The sequence below is a fragment of the Monopterus albus genome, unplaced genomic scaffold (assembly GCF_001952655.1).
Source record: "Monopterus albus unplaced genomic scaffold, M_albus_1.0 scaffold733.1, whole genome shotgun sequence".
Classification (NCBI taxonomy): Eukaryota; Metazoa; Chordata; class Actinopteri; order Synbranchiformes; family Synbranchidae; genus Monopterus; species Monopterus albus.
The window spans coordinates 14,018-24,552 of NW_018128613.1; the positions used below are offsets into that span (position 1 = coordinate 14,018).

The following is a 10,535-nucleotide window of genomic DNA, read 5'->3' on the forward strand; positions in this document are numbered from 1 at the left end:
GAAACTCAGAGCATCATGGGGTCCCCCAGCAGCCTAGGCCTATAGCAGCATAACTAAGGGAGGGCTCAGGGTCACCTGATCCAGCCCTAACTATAAGCTTTATCAAAAAGGAACGTCTTAAGTCTAATCTTAAAGGTAGAGAGGGTGTCCGCCTCCCGAACTGAGACTGGGAGTTGGTTCTATAGGAGAGGAGCTTGATAGCTAAAGGCTCTGCCTCCCATTCTGCTTCTGTGGACTCTAGGAACCACAAGTAAACCTGCACTCTGAGAGTGAAGTGCTCTGTTAGGATGATAAGGCTCTATGATGTCTTTAAGATATGATGGAGCCTTGTTATTAAGGGCTTTGTATGTTAGGAGAAGGATTTTAAATTCTATTCTGAATTTTACAGGGAGCCAGTGGGGAGAAGCTAATATGGGAGAGATATGATCTCTCTTGCTAGTTCCTGTCAGTACTCTGGCTGCAGCCTTTTGGATTAACTGGAGGCTTTTTAGGGAATTATTGGGACATCCTGATAGTAAAGAGTTACAGTAGTCCAGCCTGGAAGTAACAAATGCATGGACCAGTTTTTCAGCATCACTGAGACAGGATGTTCATGATTTTTGCAATATTGCGCAGGTGACAAGCCTCTCACGCCATGTCTCAGAATTGGTGTGGATTGACAGAAGTGATATATTGCCTGTTTGTTCTGCGAACCCGGTGAGTGATAGATTTGTGGAAACGTTTCTATGACAACATGCTTGCCTGTTTGTCACAACCACATCTGTCCAGCATTTCTGCAGCAACAATAGAATAGTTACACATTGTTGACAAATAATTTCAGTGGAAAATAGGTAAAGTCTGCGGAATAAATCCCTAGATGTTGATGACGTTACTTGCTAATCTGATGTTGGTGTTGTGTCCTTAATACATCCATGCTATTAAATCTTTATCAAGAAATTTAATCAAACTTAAGAGAAGTAATGATAACTGTAATATAACATTGTAATCTAATCTAAATTTACAATCTATTATGCCAATATGAAATGGTAAGCTTGTATGAAAGAATAAAACACATACAAGCAATTCACATTTATGCAATTATAGAGAGACCATAACTTTTTACGTGTATGAATGGCCTGACAGTATTTCTTTCACCTGCTGCCTTACTGTTAAAATGTTACTTACTGAAAAATGTAATACATACAAATATGAACCATTCAGTCAGCAGTCAAACTGTGGGGAAACCTCAATAAGGAAAAAAGGGGTCTTGAAAGTGATTAAATCTAGTGACAAACTTGCTAAGTTGGCAACACTGCAGTCACATAAATCACAGTCTGGAGACCTGCGCTCAGTGCACTGTAGAGTTGAGCTTGTCCCTTTAAAACATGCATAAGAACCTTGTTGGCTTGGGGGCCCTATACCATTGCTTATATCACTTATAGGTAGAAACGGTTCTGCAATGTGCTCTCTCCATCTCCTAGATTTGTACACCTACGTTTCTCCAGCTTCACAGTTCTACTGTGTAAAGGCTGTTTTCCACAGTCTATCAGAACATTAAACACACTTCAAATATTGCCCCCATCCCCACCTCTTGTACTATTGTAGGATACCCTCATAAGAGGTTAGCATGTATGTTGAGAGTGTACTATGGAAGTGACAATTAAGTGTGAACATCATGGTGACGCGTATGGCTGCCTTGGTAACACACTATCTCATGTATTTGTTGTTTTCCTTGTTTTCTCAGTCTTGTGCAACCCATCCCAGATTACCTTCACCAAAGAAGAGCTGCTAAACATCAGACAACTCACTCCAAACACCATTTCTCTGATTTTTGTTAATGTTCACCAGCACTCTCTTCCCGCAGAGAGAAGAATTGCCCCCACTTAGTGACTCCCCCTGCCACTGCCTTACACTGCCTTAATAGTGACTTTAGCTTTTGGCATATCTGTCCTAATAAAGTATTAAGACTTTCTTGTTAGTGTGGTGGCAATTTTTATAATAGCACCCCTTTTCCACAACAGTTAGTCTTTGTCCTGCATCTGGGATCCTCATTCTGTACCGGTTAGCCTAGGCCTTGACACAGCCTTGAACTGAACACACTCAAAACAGTGGAGATGACAGTGGACTTTAGGAGGACTTTCTGCAGACCCCTCACACCCTGGACATGAACTGTTTGATCTCCTCCCCTCTGGATGGCGCTACAGGTCACTGTGCACCAAGACAACAAGACACAAGGATGGTTTCTTCCCCCGGGCCGTCACTCTGATGAACACTTAACCCATGACTGTATAACAAAATGACAACCCTCAGTGTTATACCTGTAAATATACGTTTGTATATATCTATCTGAAAAACTAAACTGTGTGTATATATATTTCTATAAGTACTTTATTTGTATTTTCCTAATGCACATTCCTTTTTCTTGTTTGCACATTTTTTTTCTTTTTTGTTCTCTCTTCTTAGTTTGTTTACTTGTCTACGCATTGTCTTATGGAATAACATTGTAAATACACATTGAGAGCCACTGTTCCAGAGACAAATTCCTCGAGTGTGAAAAACACCTGGCCAATCAAGCTGATTCTGATTCTAAACCTGACTGATTGATTGATTGATTGATTGATACTGCAGTTATAGTAAAGGATTTACACTAACAAGACCCTGTAATCATGAAATATTTCAGGAGGATTAATGTCAGTGGATTGCAGTATCTGTTTTGTTAGTACACAAGAGCTAAGATAGTTAATGTTTGCCTATAGTATGTACAGTATATACAGTAACGTAACATAAGTGTCAAATGAATGTGTGAAAAAGGCACTGTTTCCTGACCAAATAAACACAGCAACTTTACAGGTTATAATGTTGTGCTTACAACTCCTTGCGCTGAACTGAAGTCACAAAAAAGTAAATTTGTACTTATCCAGTTATTGTAACAATGTTCTCAACTTTATATACAATCATCCTGCTTTTTTCAACATTTAAAGTGTAAATATAAATTCATTTATTAAAAAAGACAGTATGACGTCCATGCAGAGGTGGCCAGAGTGGGGCTTTGCACTTTTACAAATCTTGTTGGTGGTTTCTTTCTCTCAAGCTGAGGAGCTGGTGTGCCAGCGTAGAGGGGATCCTGAAAACCCACAACTATCTAAGGATGGGGACATTATATTGGGGGCAATCTTTTCTTTTCACTTCAGCTGGAAAGTCGGACAGGATACCTACATGCACAAACCACTGCCACTGGAATGCACAAGGTAAATTACAGCATAGTAATCTATTTATAAATAAAATACCTGAGCAAGTGGGTTGAGATACAGGTTGAGTATTAAAATTTTAATTACATTTTGAAAATTAAACTGTTCAAATGTATGAATACCATAAACACTTTTATTTACTATTCTTTTTATATTGGGCTATAAGATGTATGATGGCTGTGGCTCTATTGCTGCAAGTGTGAAGGTTGCACTGGCCTTGGCTAATGGTAATGAAGTTGTGTCTGCACCCACTAAGGCACCATGTACCAGACCTGGACAAGTGCAGGCCATTATAGGAGACACCTCTTCCTCTCCTTGCATGGCTATAGCTACTGTCATTGGACCCTTTATATCCCACAGGTGGGTAAGATTAGTAACTATGTAATTGTATTTAAAATTATTCTACAATCATTACACCTGCTCAGAGCAAATGTGAGTGTGGAGATGTTTTATATCTTGCATCTTTATCTTGGGAGGTCATTTCTTTCTCTTGTAGATCAGCCCCTCTGCCAGCTGTGCTTGTCTCAGTGACAAAACCAAATACCCATCCTTCCTCAGAACAATACCCAGTGATGACTATCAGAGCAGAGCACTGGCCCAGTTGGTCAAACACTTTGGTTGGACTTGGGTTGGAGCTATTAGAACCAATGATGATTATGGCAATAAAGGCATGGCTACATTCACAGAAACTGCACAGGAGCTGGGCATCTGTCTGGAGTATTCTGTGTCTTTCTTTAGAACTGATCCTCCAGATAAAATAAAAAAGATAATTGACATTATCAAGGCTTCCACATCCAAGCTGATTGTAGCTTTTGTCTCAGATATGGATATGCATGTGTTAATTCAAACATTGTCTCAACACAATTTGACTGGATACCAATGGGTAGGAAGTGAATCATGGATCAGTGATTCCCAAACTGCAGAAACGGATACACATCACATTCTGGATGGTGCCATAGGCCTGTTCATCCCCAGAGCACATGTCAGCGGCATGAGAGAGTTCATATTAGATGTGAAGCAACTCAATTCATCCAGTAATGAATTGTTTACAGAGTTCTGGGAGACTTTATTTAACTGTAAGTTCAAACAGTCAAACCCATCAGCAGAGAATCAGAGAGAATGTACTGGACATGAAGATCTGACTGGAGTGAAAAACAGCTTCACTGATATATCATTCATGCCTGTAAATTACAATATCTACAAAGGAGTGCATGCTGTGGCACATGCACTTCATATTATTCTTGGATGTAATGAAACATGCAACAATAAGGTGCAGCTAGATCCAATCATGGTGAGTTCAGCATTAAATCAATTCTACTTAGTTGCAAATTAAAAAAAAGCTCAGATTTGTAAAATAAGTTATCATAAGTCTATCCATGATGCTATTGAGCCAAGAATGTTTGCCATAATTAACAAAATTTATACCTATTTTTTTCAGAATTTACAGCATATAAAAAAGATTCATTTCAAAACCAAGGAAGGAGATGTTTACTTTAATGAGAATGGAGACCTACCAGCAAAGTATGAAATTATAAACTGGCAGCCAACAGAAAATGGCATTGTGGACTTTGTCACAGTTGGTCTTTATGATGCATCTTTACCTGCAGACAAACAGCTGAGTCTGCAACTTGTATCTGTTATTTGGGCACAGAACTCAAAACAGGTAAACTACCATGTCATCACTGTACTCATTATATTGTACACTATATTGATTCTTAAATGTTTTATTGTTATAATATCATAATGTTTGGTTTTAATGCATCAATAATAATATCAATAACAATCAATAATAAGGTTTGAAAAGTGTGATGGAAATTTTAAACAGCAGGCTTTGTATGTGTGAAGTGTATGTGTGTAGATGTGTGTAGGTGTGTTTAGGAACTGAGTTTGTGTGTGTGTGTGTGTATGTAGTGTCTGGGGGAATAGTTCAGGAGGAAAGAAATACATAGATAGTATTATTTTCGATTTACCTTTCACCTAACACTAGGGTGTAACCTTGTCACAAAAGTATATCAAATAAAAAAAGCAAAAGCACATAACCCAAATATTTTCATTACAAAAGGTAAAACCTTTTCAAATTCAGTGCCCATACATTTCTCTCAGAGTAACTTTGTCCATGCAGGTGCCTGTGTCAGTTTGCAATGAGAAATGTCCCCCAGGAACTCACAAAGTTCTCCAGAAAGGAAAACCTGTCTGCTGCTATGACTGTATCAGATGTGCAGAGGGAGAAATAAGCAACATGACAGGTCTAGTAAAATTCTAGAGGTAGTCATGCTCGCATGCCAGTTGTAATAAATTTGAGCCTGTGTGCATGTCAAGGTTAAAGCCCCGGTGTGAAAACTAACATATAACTCTCGTGTTTTCAGAACAATGCACTGACACTTTTATAAATAACAAAATTCATGGAAGTTGTGGCAAACTCTGTTGTGTTCAGAGTGTTATTTGTTACAACTTGTGCATTACAATGTCAAAAATAAAAATGAAAAGTAATTTCTTAAATATTAAAACATGCTATTAAAATTATGATAAACACAAAGCTAAAAAAAATTGATATAATTAATTATTATGCCATGTAGGTTTCATAAAATTATCCATTTAATAACTTATAACCCTGTAGTGTCTGTCTTATATGCATAGAAAAGTTGAAAAATACAAAACAAAGATAAATCTACTGTAAAGGTCTGACATCTGCTTAACATAAATTTTCAGATTCTATCACCTGTGAGCGATGCCACCCTGAGTCCTGGTCCAATGACAGATGAGATGCCTGTCTAAAGAAGGAGGCAGAGTTTCTATCATACGAAGAAATTATGGGAGTACTGCTCACTGCAGCGGCCTTATTTGGAACATGCATGACTGCTGTTGTGGCAACCATTTTCTTCAGATATAGGACAACTCCTATTGTCAGGGCCAACAACTCTGAGCTGAGCTTCCTGCTGCTCTTCTCCTTGACTCTGTGTTTCCTGTGTTCTCTGACCTTCATCGGCCGGCCCTCTGAGTGGTCCTGCATGCTGCGACACACAGCATTCGGCATCACCTTTGTCCTCTGTATCTCTTGTGTTCTGGGGAAAACTATAGTGGTGTTAATGGCCTTCAGGGCTACACTTCCAGGCAGTAATGTGATGAAATGGTTTGGGCCTGCACAGCAGAGACTCAGTGTTGTGGCTTTCACTCTCATCCAGGTTGTTATATGTATCCTCTGGTTAACTATTTCTCCTCCTTTTCCATTTAAGAATTTTACCCAGTTCAAGGACAAAATCATCTTAGAGTGTGCTCTGGGATCAGCTGCAGGTTTCTGGGCTGTACTTGGGTACATAGGCCTTCTGGCCATCTTATGTTTTATTCTGGCTTTTCTTGCTCGGAAACTGCCTGATAACTTCAATGAGGCCAAACTGATCACCTTCAGCATGCTGATATTCTGTGCAGTCTGGATGACTTTTATTCCAGCATATGTCAGCTCTCCTGGGAAGTTCAGTGTTGCTGTAGAGATATTTGCTATTCTGGCCTCCAGTTTTGGACTGCTCATTTGTACTTTTATTCCAAAATGTTATATTATCTTACTGAAACCAGAGAAAAATACAAAAAAGAATATAATGGACAAAGGGGCATCAAAATCATTTTGAAAACTAATTTTTACATATTAATTTAACCAGACTCATGTAGAAACCAATGTTCATCTTTTGTAGAGGTTTTTATCTCATGAAAATTTTCCACTCTATGCTATTAACACTGCCATAGCATATGGAGATGACAGCATTTAATGCAATGTAATATACAATCACATCAGCTAATATGTATAATCAAGTACAATTGAATACTCATTCTTAATAGTTTATTTCTTAATAATTTCATAACATTTAATACAGTTTTTAAAAATGCTATCAAATAAAACCATGTTCTCTCTACTTGTATTAGTTTCCTTTGATCAGACCAATCCAGCAGTACAAAGTATAAATAATTAGTTAATGGTTTATATGTTGTGTCAGAAGTTCGGGTAATTAAATATTTTCTTTTTTTCATTTTCTTTTAAACAGGGATGGAACAATCTGATGACCAAACATCATTTTGACAGATTAGAACCTCAAGATCAAAGATTTTCATTGTTAATTCACTATATGCGCAGGACATACAGAAAAATTGAAGTAACCTGAGGGCAATCTACTGTAACATTAAGCAGTTCATACCCCTGTCCAGTTGGGGGCGAGTGTGCATATTAATTAGCAATTGTCTTGTAATTAATCTCATGTGCTCACGTCTTCACTGTCCAGCTGGCTTTAGCCACATAGGCCCAACATTACAAAATGTCACAACAATTCAGTGTCTGAAGTTTCTATAAAAGGACCAATAATTGTGATGGACTTGATAAAAGAGGTAAAAAATAAAGGTATTGCAGTGGAGGATGAAGGACAAGTAAAGATAAGGATAATAGCTTTATTTACCCAAGTACGTACACACACAGAATTTGTTTCCGGTACAGAACCGAGGCAGCTTTCTGCAGTGCCAACTCACATGGATAGCTCTAATCATCGGGGGGCAACTTGGGGGTTCAGTGTCTTGCCCGAGGACACTACAACATGTGGAGTGCAGGCACCATGATTTGAACCTCCAACCTTCCGGTTGGGATACAACCGCTCTACCCACTGAACCACAGTCGCCCCAGAATGATATTTCCTCCCCTGCCCGGGCTCCCTTTTGCTGTAGCATTTATTTGTAAAGTACCTCACTAGGCAGTTGGCCACGCTGGATATTGACCCTGACATGGACTTGAATCCCAACCTGCCATACCAAAGTGGTGTTAACCACTGAGCTAGCCAGCTGCCTGAAACTACAAACTGTCAGAAGTGGGATTTGAACCCACACCTCCAGGAGAACCTGCAACCAGAACACAGCTTCGACTGCTCATCCATTGTGACACATAACTAAGGTTAATACTGATAATCAGCCAGCAGGAGCTAATGTTACAGGGCAGTCAAGTGGCAGCAGGTAAGTCAAGAGGGCGTATCATAATCAGTGGGAGCAGGATTTCACATGGCTAAGAAAGGAAGATGACAAGATGTTCAACATATTTAGAAAAGCTAACATTAGTAATGGATTTGTCTGGGGGTGCATGACAGTGTGGAAATCAGTGCTGAACGATTACAAAAATAGCCATAGCCACATTGAAGCTTCAAGAGTCACCAACCAGAGCATAGCAATGGCTAAGCATGTGGAGAAATTGCAGTTGCCTGTAATGAGGTCCTAAAAACACAACTTAATGTTGTGTTGTATATGGCAAACACAAATACTTTGACCCACCTATATCCTAACTTAATACACCTCTTACAACCTGAACAGTGCACACACGGACACCCACTCTGACTCAATCAGTCAGACAGAAGAGGGGATGACAATGACCATAACCAGTGTCATTAATGACCGCATTGCCAACCATGAATACATCAGGATAATCGTAGATAAAACTATTGCTATCAGGGTTGAGAAGATGGTGATCACATACCTGGCAATTCAGCTGAAAGTGAAGCCTGAAACCGTGCTCATTGGTAATTATGCAATATCCTCTGGCACTTCAGAATGCATCACAGCAAAAATAAAAGGTGCTATCGGGCCATGGTGTAGCTATCTCTCAGGGTGCTGGGATGGGAAGTGATGGAGCAAGAGCAATAGTGGGTTGAAAGGCCAGAGTTGCACAACAGTCGCATCCGAATGACGGTCCCTATCTCATAAACATTCACTGTGGTGCACACAGAACACCGCTGGATTCCTATAATGCCTCCAATGCTGTGTGAAATAATTCAATTCACTTTTTTTTGTATAGCACCAAATCACAACAAAAGTAATTTTAGGACACTTTACATAGTAAATCTAGACATTATTATTATTATTGAGAAAACCCCAACAAATCCCCCTTGAGCAAGCACTTGAGCAACAACAGGAAGAAACCTCCAACAAACCCCAGCTCTTGGTCTTCTGCCTTGACAGGTTGGAGTGAGTTGATAGAAGAGAAAGAAAAGTAAAGCAAAGCAAAAAGGCACAACAAACAATTGTAGTGACCGCAGTCTGATGCATCCATCCATCCATCCATTTTCTTCCGCTTATCCGGGGCCGGGTCGCGGGGGCAGAAGCAGGGGATAGAGCCACCTTCTCTGTAGAGAATTAAACAAAATATTAAATGAGAGAATCATTCATGCAAGATCAGTCTGTTGAGTCCTTCTCTCTTCTTCCCTTGCTAGCTCCCCATCTTTGCTTGCTTGTTCGTCCATCTTTCTGTATAGCATAATGCACTACTTTTTAACTAAGACACACAAGAGCGGCAACTGCTCGCCTCCCGCATGTTCTCATCCTGTCTCCTTTCCTGTTTTTGTCCCCCTGATCACGTCAATTCTCAAACTTAATGTTAGGGTTTCTTTCAAACCAAGAGGTGAGAGAGAAGAAAAGAGGACCCAGACTGCAGTGTACAGTTTAGATAAACTTAACAGGGGTGTAGAAGAAACTGAAGATGGCGACAGTAGGCAGTAGAGTCAGTCCGTACGGGTACATGGTTATGGGTCGGAGTCAGGAGTGGGCTGCTGAAGACAACTGCAGAGGTGAGTACTGCGGGGACAGGCTGACCTTGGTGGAATGGTGCTGGGAAGAGTTACTGGAGGTGACTACCGAATCAAGTGGTGAGTAGCTGCAGAGTGGCTGGCCCAGACAAGATGGTGACAGTGAGACAGCAACATGTGCACCATGCACAGCAGCAAGTCATGCCAGAATCACTTTTCCACACAGCATAGTAAGCTCTTAGCAGAGATGGCAGCCACAGAAGGTCACAGCCTTACTTGTTTAGTTGGTAGATACAGATCAGTCACAGAAACAAAAGCTGGTGCATCTTGGTGCACATTCAACATCGACAAATCAGCGGAGACTGAGTGTTCGAGTGGAGTTTATGTAGGCCAGGTGATCGTTAGGCAGATTTGTCAGAGCTGTGGAACATTCCTGGGATGCCAGTTCACAGCTGTGGAACATTCCTGGGATGCCAGTGTCTGCGAAGAGAGGAAGAGAGACAGAGAGACAGAGAAACAGGGCGTGATGTGCAACTGTTAGGATTGCATTTCAGGAGTTAAAGTTATTTTTCTACTTATTATCAGTATTATTTTGCTTGTATAATGGAAGAGTTAAGTATGACTGTTTGTCTGTGTTTCATTAGCAGCTCCATGTATCAGTATTAACCTAGCTCTTATGCATGCATCATAATCATAATATTCAGCTTTGAGCCAACTAGTAGTATTTCTTGTCTTCTTGGTGAAATGTGCATAAATTGATTGCAGA

At 40.0% G+C, this 10,535-nt stretch overlaps 1 pseudogene; it reads left to right on the top strand.

Moving 5' to 3' along the window:
* The first annotated feature begins 3,381 nt into the window (after positions 1 to 3,381).
* LOC109953529 (extracellular calcium-sensing receptor-like) lies at positions 3,382 to 6,850 on the top strand (annotated as a pseudogene).
* Positions 6,851 to 10,535: the final 3,685 nt, after the last annotated feature.